General features: G+C 38.0%; 1 protein-coding gene across 2 annotated transcripts in view; it reads right to left on the bottom strand.

Moving 5' to 3' along the window:
- Positions 1-14,813, bottom strand: part of WASF1 (WASP family member 1) — a 71,137-nt gene that overhangs the window by 24,535 nt on the left and 31,789 nt on the right. The window contains exon 1 of one of the 2 annotated variants that reach the window (XM_015858796.2): positions 9,855-9,933. The exons of the other annotated variant lie outside the window; for it this stretch is intronic. The gene's annotated coding sequence lies outside the window, so the exon portion shown is untranslated. Of the gene's footprint in view, positions 1-9,854; positions 9,934-14,813 lie in introns of those variants that run through there. 2 annotated transcript variants of the gene reach the window in all.

Below are 14,813 nucleotides of genomic sequence, written 5' to 3'. Positions count from 1 at the left end.
TAATAAAATATTTTAAATTCAGATTATGCTAAAGTGAAGTTGACTAATCCTCCACAGTAGTAATGGAATTAATTGCTTTTTAAGTACATAAACCTTCTCTTCTTCAGACAATGAAAGATTATTCCATTCTCTATCTTTAAAGCTTTACCTGAGCCAGATGCCAGTGAAATGAGGTTATTTTGTTTGTTTGTTTTAAATACTCTTTCTTTTCCCTCAGGAAAAATTTAAAAAATCACAGTAAAAAACCCCACATTTATTTCTTGATGGACTACTTCCTTATTCAGGCCAAGCAAAGTCCAGTAACACATTCCATTTATTATGCAGTCGAAGTAGTTTCCTATTCCATCTGAAAGGCAGATATGATCCGCTCATTATACTATGTCCTATTACTAGCAGGAATCATCCTCCTTGTCTATACACCACTCATAAATCATGCCTAACCAAGGTAAGGAAAAAGAGTTTTCCTTTCCACCAGAGCTGCTCGTGGCAATGAATTCAGATGAGCTATGGATGCCTCCTCAAGTACAAAAGTCTCCTCAGTAAATTTGTAGTGCAAAGCCCTCCATCATTGAGAAACCCTACCCCTGCACACCTCTTCAAATCCACGTTTAATTAATCAAAAGCCTTCAACAGATCTGCAATCGCTTGCAATTTTCTGCACCCAGGGCACTGACAGGAAAGGGTTTCCAAGTGGGCAAGTTACATATGTGGTATCATCTCATTTTATTAGTATGCAATCGTAAAAATCAGCACTACATCTTCACTTTGTGAAAAATAGATTTCCTAAGATGGACATTCTTCAGTGATCTGTTGCGTGCAATTCTGAATGACCAATGACAAAGGGCTGGAACTAGATGAAGGTCGCTTCCAACCTAAGCCATTAAGCTATTCTATGATTCTACGACATCTACCAAGCAGATATACTTAGTATTGGCACAACTCAGCCTCCTTTCCAGCTGCAGAAGAGACTGCTCTTTTCAAGGACAAGTCACCCACAAGGCACTGTATGGCCTTATGCCCTCAGTGGGATCATCTGACTCTGCTTAGAGGTTTTACCTTTGAAGCGAGGGCTTCACATTGCACCACAAAATATATCTTTCCTATGACATATATTTAGCCATGAGAACCTTCTTGGTTGAAATGAAGCCATTTTTTTTTGGTGATATGAATCAATAACATTAGGGTTAGTGGTGGTAAAGTTGAAATTTCGCTGACCTAGAATGCAATACAGAATTATGAGAGTCAGAGGAGAGTGTAATGGAGTTCTTTCCCCTTGCTCACTGCTTAGATTTCTCCTTGTCATTTTTCGCAGGAACCTATTCTCTCATTGAAGGTCAAGCATGTATCAGATGGACCCAGGAAGGATCCTGAAGTCCATCTAAGAAAGTCCCCTCTGCTTCCAGGATCCGATTAGACATAATTCACAGCATTTCAACAATGTGCCTCCTTCCTTAAATTTCTTCAGAATATATCAAATATTTCATGCTTTTTAGGGATTTTAGTTTCCAGGAATATCCCAAATCCTTCTAGTTCAAAAATACCTGCTTACCAAAAAGCTAGCTGCTACATACAAGCTAAAAAGTGCAAATGTGAATACAGCCTCCGACGGAGGCACTGAGAAGGTGCTGACAGTGTAAGCGAGTCTTTACATGGCAGGTGCAATGTGCAGGAGCAGCACGAGGCAAGGCAGACTGAGCAGGCCCCACCAGCTGAGCTCTGCAATCCTCGAAGCATAGAGCCCTGAGGAACAGTGAGCACACAAAAAACCCTGAGCTGCAGGCACATCATCACAGCACCCCAACAGAAAATAAACGAACTGTTCTGTCGCTGGGAAAGTAATGCAGCAAGTGATACGTGAGCAATGTTCTACAGAAGCAATTAAATATTGATGCCAAAGTTAAGCCCTTTTCTTGATTACTACTTCAGTGATGCTGCTGTATAAACAGCAAAGAAGGTAAGCCTTTACAGGGAGATCCAAACGTGCACAGAAAAAGACCTATTTCAGTTTCTTTTATATGTCTATTTTTACTTACCTCCTTTTATCTAACACAGCTATGAATTACAAGAGTTAAAAGAAATAACAACAATACAGAATGAAAGTAGTTAATGTCTAGTGTGCTTTTTCCTGCATAATTTAATCAAAACAGTATTTTGTGAAAATATTGCTCTCCCTTCTTTATTTTATATCCTGCCTAAAAAAAAAATGCATATTATTATATGCAGATCATAAATATTCAAAGACTAAAGTGATAAATTCTTTATAAAACTGCATAAAAACAAGAAGTCTTAAATCAATGGCTAGATAGATTTCAAGTAACAACATGTATGTGGTGCCTGTTAAATAACTAATTTACCTCTAGGACAGAACATTTAATAAAAAAGCTGAAATGATGCGATACTGGTCCAAATGTTTTCTCCAATGGGCATGAAAAGAAGTCAGGGAATCAAAAAAAAAATAAAAAATAAAGACCAGAATTCCATGGCCCTCAGAATGTCCAACTCTGAACCTGAATAAAAGTCTACTTAAGACAACAGATTTTCATTATTTTCTTTTGCATTGACCTCTTCAGAATTAGCAGAGAATTCACTCGTCGTCCTTTTTCCTCCCACAGACACATATATCATTGTTCTAATATCTGACTAATGCAGCACTGGCTGTCCTACCCAAAGATATTGCAGAATAATAAAAGGCTGCGCAGGGAACAGTAAATCTGGTAAAAGGCACCAGCTTTAACTACAGATAAACTTGGAAAGGAAACAGGTGACAGAAGAGGAAACTGATGCCTTCGAAATTATGCTTCATGTTTGAAAATTACACAAAGACTGGACATAGAATATTCCTCTCTTCCCCACAATAACAATAGGAGGCAACCAAGGAACCTGGGCAGGCTACCCTCAGAGCCTGGCTCTCCCTTCTCCCTGCTTGCCCATGCAGAGCTGCAAGCCAGCTCTAAATCACTGGCAATGGTGTATACTGCAAGCACTCTGCTCTGTATCTTAATAGGAAGTGCACCTTCACAGAGAGATGTAGATCTCTCACAGATCCACTTCTGAAAACTCTTCTCCCTTGTTCCTTATACATCTTTTGAAGCACCTTGAACCCAGCTGGGAACCCAACTTCCCAGCCTGCCTACTCAGTGTTGGCTGCAGAGAAGAGACCTGATACAGGGCACCTGCCCCACACTGCTGGATGAATGCCAGTCAGTGACACTGCGGTCAGAAACTATCATCTCCCCTTCAGTGCTGCTTTAGGGAGACATCTCAGAAGAGCAGGATGTGTAGGAAATGGTAAACCAGAAGTAGCTCATAGAAAGCACAGTGTCAACTACCACAGTGACAACTCAGGTTTTCCAACAAGTACATTGAGACCACCTAGAATGAAAGCACACCACTGAAGTGGGTAAAAGTAGGTAACTAATCGCCCAGAAAACTAAGATTTCACAATCACAGTATCTTCTTTAATGAAAGTTTACTTTTGATTGAGTTACACTCTGTCATTGCTAAACTTAGTTTCTTAGCAGTAATGAAAAACAGTCCTTGTAATTTTTATGTATATCAATAATGCAGCACTGAATGCCCTTGCTTTAATGGGGTTAAATTTAATTCCAACCATTTCTATAATGTATCTTTACAGCTTGGTATTACCATACTTGTAATTTCTTTAACAACGTACAACAGCAGTGCCTTTCATTTCCTTGATTTAATGGATCCCATTCCAGCTGCTGGCAGAACAGATCAGTCTGAAATGTAATAATCAATTCAGTGCTTTTTCCCTCCTTAGAAGAAGAAACAGATCATGCAATAGCTTTTCTATTTGCCTATGTAGTCATGTACTAACCACATATATGCTAAACAGACAGACTTCAGGACAGAATCAAAGTAGCTAATAAAAATCCTTCTCTCACTCCCTTACATATCTTCAACTTACTATAAAATTCTGCCAGCTTTATCACCAGCATTTCCATAATTAAGTCTCCACAAAAATATTCCGCACCAATAGCATCCTCAGCTACCACTGGAAAATCATTAACTCATTTCATAAATGTTAATCAACCAGCCTCTAATTTTCATCAAATTCCCACATCTTTGCTTATAACTTTTACGTTGGTTTTCAATTACTTTTCTTCCATTCAGATAGAATTTTCTTGAATCTGATCTCTTAAAAGAATGTCATTCCACACAGTAGTAAAAAACTGATATCAAACACATTTAGACAAATCAACTGTGAAGTGAAAATCAAATAAGGATTTTGGTCCAAATACGTTTCACTGCTTGCGACACCATGGTTTGGCTGTACTGACATCAAACATTCCAACACTATCAAGAAAATCAACGAACACCAAAATGAATCCGGTAAAGTACCAAAACTATACAAATCAAGCTCATTCTGTGCCAGAGTTCCTTCGAATTATACTATCACTACTGTTACACTAGATGGAGAAAAAATAAGACGTACATACACCACTGGTATGAACAAGCAAACGTGCAAAGACCTCAAGCAGGTTGTTCCCCTATAGCTCTCACTGCAAAATCGACATGCAGGTAAAACCCCAAAGATCCCTCAGTATCATGAGGTCCTTCAGCAAAGGGCACTCTCAGACACTACCAGGGCAATGCAGTGGTTTTAAAACCCTAGAAGTATTTTATGTCTCCTATGCAGGTTATATCAACTGCCATCTGATCAATTTCGTGATGAATTGGTGATTCAACATAAGACTGTTAAAACTACAGTTTTGCAATCTTTATATAATGAACTACATCACCAAACTGAAGACTTTTCTCTTTGGAGAGTCCTACTCTAGATAGTTCCAAATAGCTGGTACACGTTCAGCCAATGTGTGATGCAATGACTAAAGCAATAACAAAGCACTGTAACAGGTTGCCTAGAGGGGTGATGGAAGCCCCCCAAGGCAGCTGGACTAGATGACTTTAAGCGTCACCTTATGAGTGAGAACAACTGGAGCTATGAGTTATGTGTATGCTGATTTTTAAAGGTTTCACCTGTGATAAACTTGTTTTATCCAAAACTCTTAAATATTTACTGTCACTGAGGTAACTCTAGTGATGAGAGCAAGCCCTGCAATAAGCAACACTGGAAAATATCAGACCACCAGTAACAGTGCAGTAGTATTGTTGATGTGGGAAGTGAAACTTCATTAATAGAAACAGCAGCAAGCTTCCATGGTAGAAAGCGGACATAGCAACTCATAATACATTGGCTATTTCAAGTTTTAAAGGAGGTAATAGCTGATTTTCATTGACAGAAATGCTGCACTTTGAGTCACGTCAATGAGTTGCATGTCCCAAAACAGAGCACAACAGCGGGCAGCAAAACATTTCTACTGAATGAGCCCAGGAGAAAGTCTCTTAGGACTCTGATCACTTCCTCTTTTGTTAAGTCAGGTAAGCCCTGAACCAAACCTTAGCCCACTACTTGAGTGCAGGCTTCCTCAAGACAGGGCTGGGCCCAACCACAGGACTAAACATGCAGTGGGGGCTTCTTGCACCCTCATTTTGGGCTACTGCTCACCATGGCTGCCTCCACATGCTGATGGCACTGGCACTTACCATCCTTTTTCCACAATTATCTCCTCCCTTCGAGCCCTAATGGAAGATTTCATGCTGATCACGTGTAAAGAGCAAAACCATAAGCAATCTTAAATACAAGGAGAAAACATTCAGCTCAATACCTGCTTCTTTTTCCCAACACAGGTGCAAAATACAAGAAGGTTACATAAATCACATGCTACTTTAGCCAGACTCTTCCGTTATGTTAAATTGAATTAAACTTCAGTACTATGAATAACACAATTCATAGTACAGCAGTTTGCAAACCGTGGCTTTTTTTTTCCTTCCTACAATCCTAAAATCAGCTTGATTTCCCACAGTTCGTTTTTTTCCTTTGTTTTTACCTCCTTTTTACTGTAACATAAACCAGTACCTACTGATTAGTCAATTTGTTAAGCATCAGTTGTCTTAGCCATGTTGTTTACATCAGTTTTCCCACCACCAACAGCATCCATCTTGCTACAGTCGAAGTCATTCAAATGTAAACTCTTTATATCAAACTTTAAAAATTCACTGCTAAATCACACACACAAAATAATCCCACCATTTAAAGTGCACATTTAGTTGATGTCAATCTTATTAATAACTACAAAAAATGTTTCCACTTGTCTTAATAAAGAAACTAATTTAATGAACAGCTATCGCAAGATGTCAAGTTCAACACTTTCTACCCTAAACAAACGGGCTACTGGGGACTATGAGGCTCCAAGCCAGTTGCATTTCCGGCTCATAGACAAAGTTCAATATACTGAGATAGATGTGACACAAAGCAGGTGTACAGCAAGAAAAATTAACACTTACAAATGTAGTTTACATAAAATAATTTAAGTAAAAACAAAAATTAAAAGTGCACAACACCGTAATGTCAATATATATAAGTAATGAAATACACATAAGAATAAAAATTCTTATTTTAAAAAATTACATTAAATAGAAATAATGAAATTAAAGATAACCAAGTGTTAGAGTAGAATGAATTGGTACTAGCTTATCTCTTGCAATTCTGAATAGTTAAAAGCTTCTACAAATTGTAGTTTCCAGTACTGAAACTACAGCATTAAGCTACAGAGGAGACTCACAAAACCAGTCTTATGAATAGTTCACAGAAGAGAAGCATTGTCCTCAACCAGTTGCAAGCTCTATTGATATCCAAGCAAAGAAAAATTAAATCCATTGTGTGTTTTCATATATTAATGCAGAAATATTTAAGCCATGTGGAGCCATACTGCATTTCATTGTTAGAACATCATTCACTCTTCCTGTGCTTGTGTTTCCATTAAGACTTTTAAGCAGTTATTTCTAAAAATACAAAATATGTGTGTAATTAAACATGCATATTGCATTATATATAGGGGTACATACATAATGATAGCTCTAAATAATAATCTTTCAAATTATTACATAAAAGAATTGAAATAAGAGCTGTAAAATTTGCTGTCAGCATGACTAAATATTATTCAGGTTACCTTGCACTCATTTTTTTCTCCCTCCTAGCGAGCTGCTGCCAGGTCATTTGATTACGGACTATTTGGAAGTATCCTGGGTTCTAATTTAGGTACAACCAAGACTGCCCAAATTATTTTTTGATTACAAGCTTTCCTCCATCCCCAAAGGCTTAAAATATGAGTGCATAACACACAATGTGATTTGAAATTGCTTTTTTGAGACCTATGGTTTATCTGATGACATTTTTTCTCTTAGCATTAATCTCATCTTCCTTTTAACAGCTTCTACATACAGAGTAGGACACAAAAGCTGTGTGATGGATTGCAACAAAAGCTCTTTATAGTCTTGACAGAGACAGATCACTAATCCAGTGTTAATTTAAAATCCAAATACCACAACTGTACATAGAGCTTCTGTTGCTTTAGCACATCTTTCCTAACAAATCATAGCTTTTTTTTTTTTAATTCTGAAGATGTACATTTTATATATTCACAATTACCCTCCTCACCAGCTCAAGGGAACACCTACTGTAAATGCAGATTTTTTATAACTTAATTACCTAAAATTCCCAAATCTAAGTGAATGCCCAGTTTGCTACTGCTACACACACACAACCACCTGCTTTTGAAGGGATGGAACGGTGTGGCAGTCGGGGATAGACAGTGGAAGATAAGGCACCTGAACCTCACACCTGCTATAAAATATACCCAAAGCTGTCAGGTATGGGGCAGATAAGCCACATCCACCCTAGTGTGGCACCTCATAGCCCACCTCTGGGCCTGCTGGCAGAAGCGTCCCAGCCCTGGGAACACCACAGCCTCTGCCAGCAGGCCTTATACCTGCCCTGATACAAGCCGGCCCTCCACACATGCATTAGGATGCAGGGTATTAGAATTCAAGGCACGGTGCCTTGCCTTAACAATAGCACTGGTGCTATGGGGATAACACACAGCGCTGGCCCTGGCTGACTGAAGCCTTCTCTCTTCCTGCTGGCACAAGAGAACCCCCTAAAGGCAAAGGGATTAAGAGATAATTATTCCTTTGGTACCAAGCTACAGCTGGTAAATATTAAATTATGACACGCCAAAACTGAGAGAAATGAGTAGTTGTGCGTGGGTGAAGAAAGGAAGGAAGAGGAAATATGACAGTCTGTGCCTTTCGTTGTGTTGACCTTACTGATGAATCAAGGAAAGAAACTGGATCCTAATGAAATAATAAATAATGTCAGGAATTTATGGCAGCATTACAGGAACCAGTTATACAGTTGCTGCACAATAACCCAGCAGCAATAACCAGAACACTAACCAGTACTCACTAACCTGGTAACAACAGCTGCCATGACCATCAGAAGCTTTCCGTGCCACAAAACGTTACCTGAGATCTGAAGAAGTGATGTGAGCTCTGCAAGCTTGTGCAATAAGCCACATACACAAAACATGAAGATTTTTAATGCATATTATGCTGTTGAATCCAAAGCAGGAACAATAGATTATTGGGCTTGATATTTCTTTCACAGTCTTAAAGGAGGAATTAAGATCTGCCAGGTAACAAGTTATATGTACAGATGCAAAAATAATCACCTTATTACTGCCTGAGCTTCTTTGCAGATTAATTTTTCCTCTTTGTGAATGATAAAATTCCTCACAGAGGCTTTGATGTTAAAGGTGTGTATGTGCATAAGCAATGCTTTGCACTACCTACTGCCATTTGTGCTACTTAACATATTTGAACAGACACGCTGCTAGAACAAAGGTATTAACATTCAGAGAAGTTGTTTACGTTTGAACAGAGATGTTATTAAATATTCAGCAGTCCAGAAACGGGGCTAATTTATATTGTTTAAGGCTAGAAAGTGATCATTTGATCCTTTGCTCATTATCATGTCAAACCTCCCCACTAAAGCCAGTAGCACATTTGCTAAGTAAACCCCCTAGTATTCAAATCTGCCAGTGCTGAGATGTCCAAGACAACACATTTTCCAGCTTTCTTCTTTCTTATGGGGGGAAAAAAGACTCAAACTGTCACTAAGTCCAGTAATGCTTTAGTCTTACTCAAGCATCATCTAATTTATCAGTATTCTGTTAGTAAAGTGGTATTCCAAAGTGAAAATGACATTTTGGATGTATTTGTGTTACATGATCTTATCTAAAATAAGTCTAAACGTCGTAACAAATTCTTTCAGTTATGCCACTGTTTGCTGATATCATCAACTGCAGCCTCAACCTTGTATAAATGCAGTCATGCAAGTTGGGTGTTTTTTCTCCCAGTTAAGCTTGTATTTTGTGTGCTGACTGCAGGTTGAGGGTCTAGGGTCCCTACTTGCAAGCCCCTGGTTCTTTAAGCAGCCAGTTATTCTGAATTAAAATGAAATCTTTGCAGGATGACATTTAGAAACAGCAATAGGTAATTTTTTTTCCCCTTAGCTCTAAATTAGGTGGCTTAAAACAAATGAATAGTCTTGAATGAATAGAAAAGCCAAAGGAACTACACATCCCAATATTTATTAGCAAGAAACATCACATCATTTGCCTTTCTGTTGTTATACTCTGATAAAAGATGTATAGTGCTGCATTCTCTGGCCTACAAAAGAAACACTATTCATTTAGCAAACTTACATAGTAAGTACAGATTACCTGCAGGAAGATTTAAAACTTCACAAATTTTAACCAATTCTAATATTTCATAATCTCTAAGCAACAATCTAAAAGCTTATATTTTTAAGGGAAAACATCTTACAGAAAAAAATACAGTTCTTCATAATTTCACAAGCAATTAGATACCTAATATAGACATGTATAGCTTTCTCTTTAGCTTAAAAACTAATTCTTGCCAGCACTTACTTTCATTGTCTCCATGGCTGAGTTTTGAAGCCATCCATGTCAGGAAAGGAATAAATACTACATAGAAAACTAATATTTTTGTGAACTGGAACTAATTAAAGCAAGTCCTCTCAAGGTTTTAGCGTCATGGTTGACTGTGAGCTTTAACTAAGGCTGTTCTCATAATCAGGATATCTGTAAGATGCCTTTCCTCTCTAGTTTCCTGTATCTATTTACATGTAAGCTAACACTGTCACCTCTCCACTGCCATTAACATTTACAAAGATACACATTTTTGTAGCGTGGGCAGGAATTTAAGAATCTTTCAAATACGTTTCCCTATAAAATTTGGCTCAAAACAAACACCAGTTAACAAATTATTAGGAAGAAATAGAAATCGTAGACAAACACACAAAGAATGAATGCATTTGCCTCCCCTTCTTGAGCCTCAATACTGCAACAGGTTTGCAAACTATTAAAATAACTAGGTTTAGTGCTATGTTTCAAACTGTATTTAATGAAAGTTAACTTAAATAACAGGAGACACTAACATGAAGTAAGAACATTTCTATATTCATGCATTCCTCTATTACTTGATTTGAACTGAATTTGAGCATGGAAATAGAAAATACCCTGGAATGAAAGCTACAGTTGCTAAACTGGAGATGCCACCTCAGTACACAGTTGGAGGCTTTGCAAGGAATCTTACCTTTATGAGGTCACAGAATCACAGGTCAGGAGACTGTTTTCAGTCGCACACTCCTCTTAAATCACTATTCTTAACAAACAGGTGGTAAGGGTATGTGCCTATGACATCAACAGTATTAAGCCACTATAACAAATAATAGTGTATATGTATTTATCAGGGAAAATTAGGTGTTCTCAGTCTGCAAGGAAAATATCCACGACCCTCCATGTTGTTACATGTAACCATCAAAATATTCTCAGTAGGAGGGAACACCGGGCACTCTCTCCTGGCTCCTGAGGAACCAGAGCAACTATGGATACAGAAAAGGAAAGAGAAGGTGGTGGATCTGTTTATTCTCTGCAAGAAAGCTAAACAATTAGCTCAGCCAGCCAAGAGGAGGGGCAGACCCAGTTAAGAAAACTGACTCCTTCTCTCTTATAAATACGTATTTAGCCAAAGAAAGGTAGTGACTAAACAAGGATGTAGAAATGAAATTATCTTCAGCTGTCTCTCTCTACACAAAGCTTTGAATAAGATAGCTCAGTACTGTTAAACTTTGAGTCATTACATTTAATTACCAAATAATGAAGATACTCATTTGCTTCCAAAGAAAATAAGACACAAATGAAATAAATCATTAATTTCAGTAATTTACTCTGCATTTAAGATATGCCAAGTGTAGATATTCAGAGAACTTCGGATGCAGGATTGGAACAGAACTGAGAATCCCAAGAAATAAGAGGAAAATATCCATAGCACAAACCACAGCTTGTAGAAGGTAAGAACAGGTGAAAAAGAAATCCAGAACAGTTCTGATGGTTCTCCAATGGGATGCATAGGGGCTAGTAAAGATTTCTTTTTATATTTACTAAATATCCCAAAGTGATATGCAGGGTGACTAATATAGAGAAAAGGCCTACACTTTATATACCACCAAAGAGATACTTGATGCTCAAGAATGTAAACAGCATCAATGCTGTGCCCTGAAATAAAAGAAATAACTACCAACTAGGATGTATTTTCTGCCAGGCAGAGAAAATAGAAATAAATAAACCAAGAGGCATGGGCCAATATGAAGGGCTTGGAAAATCAACCCTATGAGGAGAGGCTGAGGAAGCTGGGGCTGTTTAGTCTGGGGAAAAGGAGGTTGAGGGCCTCCTTTTTCAGGAATATTTCCTACTACTGCTGAAATTAAAAAATACTACTACTTTTTGATGAAAGAGAAGCATCTTATCACACAATGAGATGATACTGCAGCATACTTGTGTATAAATAACCAAACAATTACAGAATACTTACGTTAAGTGTTAACTTTGAGAGGAATAAGATGTTTTGTTATCAGTCAAGGTAACTGATGAGTATCAGCTAAACAGAAACCAAAGAAGCTCCAGGGACAGGAATCTGTCACTACAGAAAACACATCATTTCACTTCAAAGATATTTAACTGACAATGCTTCATCTAAAACTAATCTTTCAATCACTGCCACCATTTTCCAGTGATTTCTAATAGCAAGTTTCCTAAGCCCACTGAAGTTTCCTCAAAACTGCTATTTTATGTCTTCAAGAGGCCCTGTTTCCTACCTGTCACTTCAGATTTCCTTATGAGTCACACACTCCTTCTAAACTAAACTATAGATGGGAACACTGGTTTGAAAAGTCTCCCTTCAGCAGCTGGTCATGCTTGCTGAAATAGTACTCAAAATATCATACAAGGTACACTGCAGGAATCCACAACAAGCAAATCCCAAGAGAGCTCTCAAGGTAGTTTTAAAAGACTTGAACAATCACAAAGCTGAGTACAAGAGCGTGGAAAGTTCCAGGTCATCTGAGGTCCATTCTCTCATTCCAAGGAAGGATCAATTACCTGTATGTTATTGCTAACAAATGATCAATCAAACCTGTCTTCGAAAATCCAGTGGTGTCTCAGAAAGACTGGCAAACTCCCAAAGAAAGCCTTTGCAATATTTCATGAAACACACAGGTCAGCTGCATATTTGAGAAATAGTATTCTTCAATTTAGCTTGGAATAAATCTTATTCAACCAAGTAAAAACACTGGGAAAACCCAGGAGAAAGAAAGAGGTGCGGGAGGAGATTCCCTATAGGAAAAATAGTTTATTTAGTAAAACAATAATTTTCAGCCATAGATCAAAGACACAGCTCAAACTCGGCTTGGCTGACTCTCCTTACATTGATGCACCAACTGTTGGGCAGCGAAAACAAGGAACTATAAAGACATTTGTCTTCACCAACTACCATGCCTTATAAACATCTTATACATGAAGATTCTAACCTAACTCTGAAATATATAAATAAAGTAACCAGATGAACAAACTGAGCCTGTCTTTACAGGAAGGATTTCTGGACTTTGAAGAGGAGTTTGATTTTTGAGATCATTTCCTACACCTGTGATCCCACTGTTGGTGCTAATTTCCAGCTGTGTGCTGCCCTCAGTCAGAGGATGATTGGATGCTCCCTCAATTCTGACTTTATCAGTATATGAGTTGAAAAGCTTCATACAGCCATCGTTCCCCACACCCACATGCATTTTTTTCACCTCTGTAAACTGAAACAGGGACAGAAAGATACTGTTGTCAAGCATAGTTACACACTGCACAGCGTCCTGTTAAGTCAAAATTGGTGCATTCCTGACCAAGCACACTTAACACTATCTGGCACTGTTGTCACAGAAATAAGCTGCCCGGTTCTCAGTCTGACATTATAATAAACAACTCCATCACTCAGCTGCTGCTGGGTGACTGCTGCAGCAGCAGCTTGAACATGGAGTTTGGATGAGTCTGTACAACACAACTTTTTGTAATCTTTGAAACACGTGTCAAGAACAGGAGAGCCCTCATGGCGGCTGCAGCTCTTCACAGGGAGCAGAGGGGGCTACGCTGAGCTCTGCTCTGTTTGACAGCCACAGGACCCGAGGGAATGGCATGGAGCTGTGCCAGGGGAGGGGCAGTGGGGGTTATGGAAAGGGTCAGCTCCAGAGGGTGGTGGGCATGGAACGGGCTGCACAGGACAGTGGGCAGAGCCCCAAGGTGTCAGAGTTCAAGAAGTGTTTTCTTCTATGCAAGGCCTAGATAGCTTTCTCAATTGTAATGAAATCAATTCAAAGTAAGAAACAGTGATGGTAAAAATACTCTAAGTAACTTTCAGGGATTCATTTAAATAACTAAAAGCAGATAAAGCAGTACCTCAACACAATATTTTAAAATATTTAAGTTTTACATCTATGAAATTTCAAAAACTAATATCACTTGAAAGGTGAATTTCAATAATATTTTGTACATAAAAAAACATAATGAACTCTCAGCTTGAAACGGCTGAGTGGATTCTTCAGTTACATTTCTTTGTTGATAAAAGCAAAGAACGAACAAATTTCACAGCAAAGCTAAGCACAAGCAAGAGTTTAAGCAGTATAAATGCACTGAGAAACTCAAGTTGTTATCAGAGAGTATATAAGGTAAACACTATAGTCAGTATCTAATGCCTTTTAAATGACTGTATTTAGCTGGACACATATTAGAACACTTCTATGTTAAATAAAGCTTTTTTTTCCCAGTACTGAAATGGACTTTTCCAAGATGCAGTAAAAACTGAGCAAATTTACCCTGAGTAAAAATGAAGTAATTTGTTCCTATGTCCTACAGAAGATTTCCTCCTGCATTAGTAGAGCATAAACATATAAAATAAGGCAATCGAACTGCTAAAATATATCTAAATCTCATGTTGATTATTGCAATGAGGGTGGTTTCTCAAAGTATTCACAAAGTTTCACAGATCAGCTGAAAAGTCTTCTGAAACACAGATTAAAGAAGTTTCATCTAACATCTCTGGCTCAAGCACAGGGAATTTGCCTCAGAGCATCATGTTCTAAATATGGATTTATTAGCAAAGACCACTCGCTACAGATTCTGCTAGTATAATTATACATTTTTCAGGGTGTTAAGTTTAGATAAAATGTATCAAAAACAAAAACCCAAATACTTTTTTTGTGGGTTCTCATGCTAGAACACAGGAAAAATACAATAAAATAATCATAAAAATTGGAAAATTTCTTTCCTTGTGTTATTCTTAAAGCAATAGCATGTCGAGACCCTAGGGTTGGATGCTGAATAAAGCTATTACTACTGCTCTGAAGACCTATCTAAGGTTTAGAAATCAAAATAGCTGTGGAACACTGACCATGCAGGTACTAGACTCATCCAGTAATGGAGTATCATCTTTCTGATATCAGATTATGTGACTATTTTTTCTTCACTAATTAAGTAATAATCCCATTT

This window comes from Coturnix japonica, chromosome 3, assembly GCF_001577835.2.
Source record: "Coturnix japonica isolate 7356 chromosome 3, Coturnix japonica 2.1, whole genome shotgun sequence".
Taxonomy (NCBI): domain Eukaryota; kingdom Metazoa; phylum Chordata; class Aves; order Galliformes; family Phasianidae; genus Coturnix; species Coturnix japonica.
Note: the sequence above shows the minus strand (reverse complement) of the source record. Positions and strands in the feature narration are given on the sequence as shown.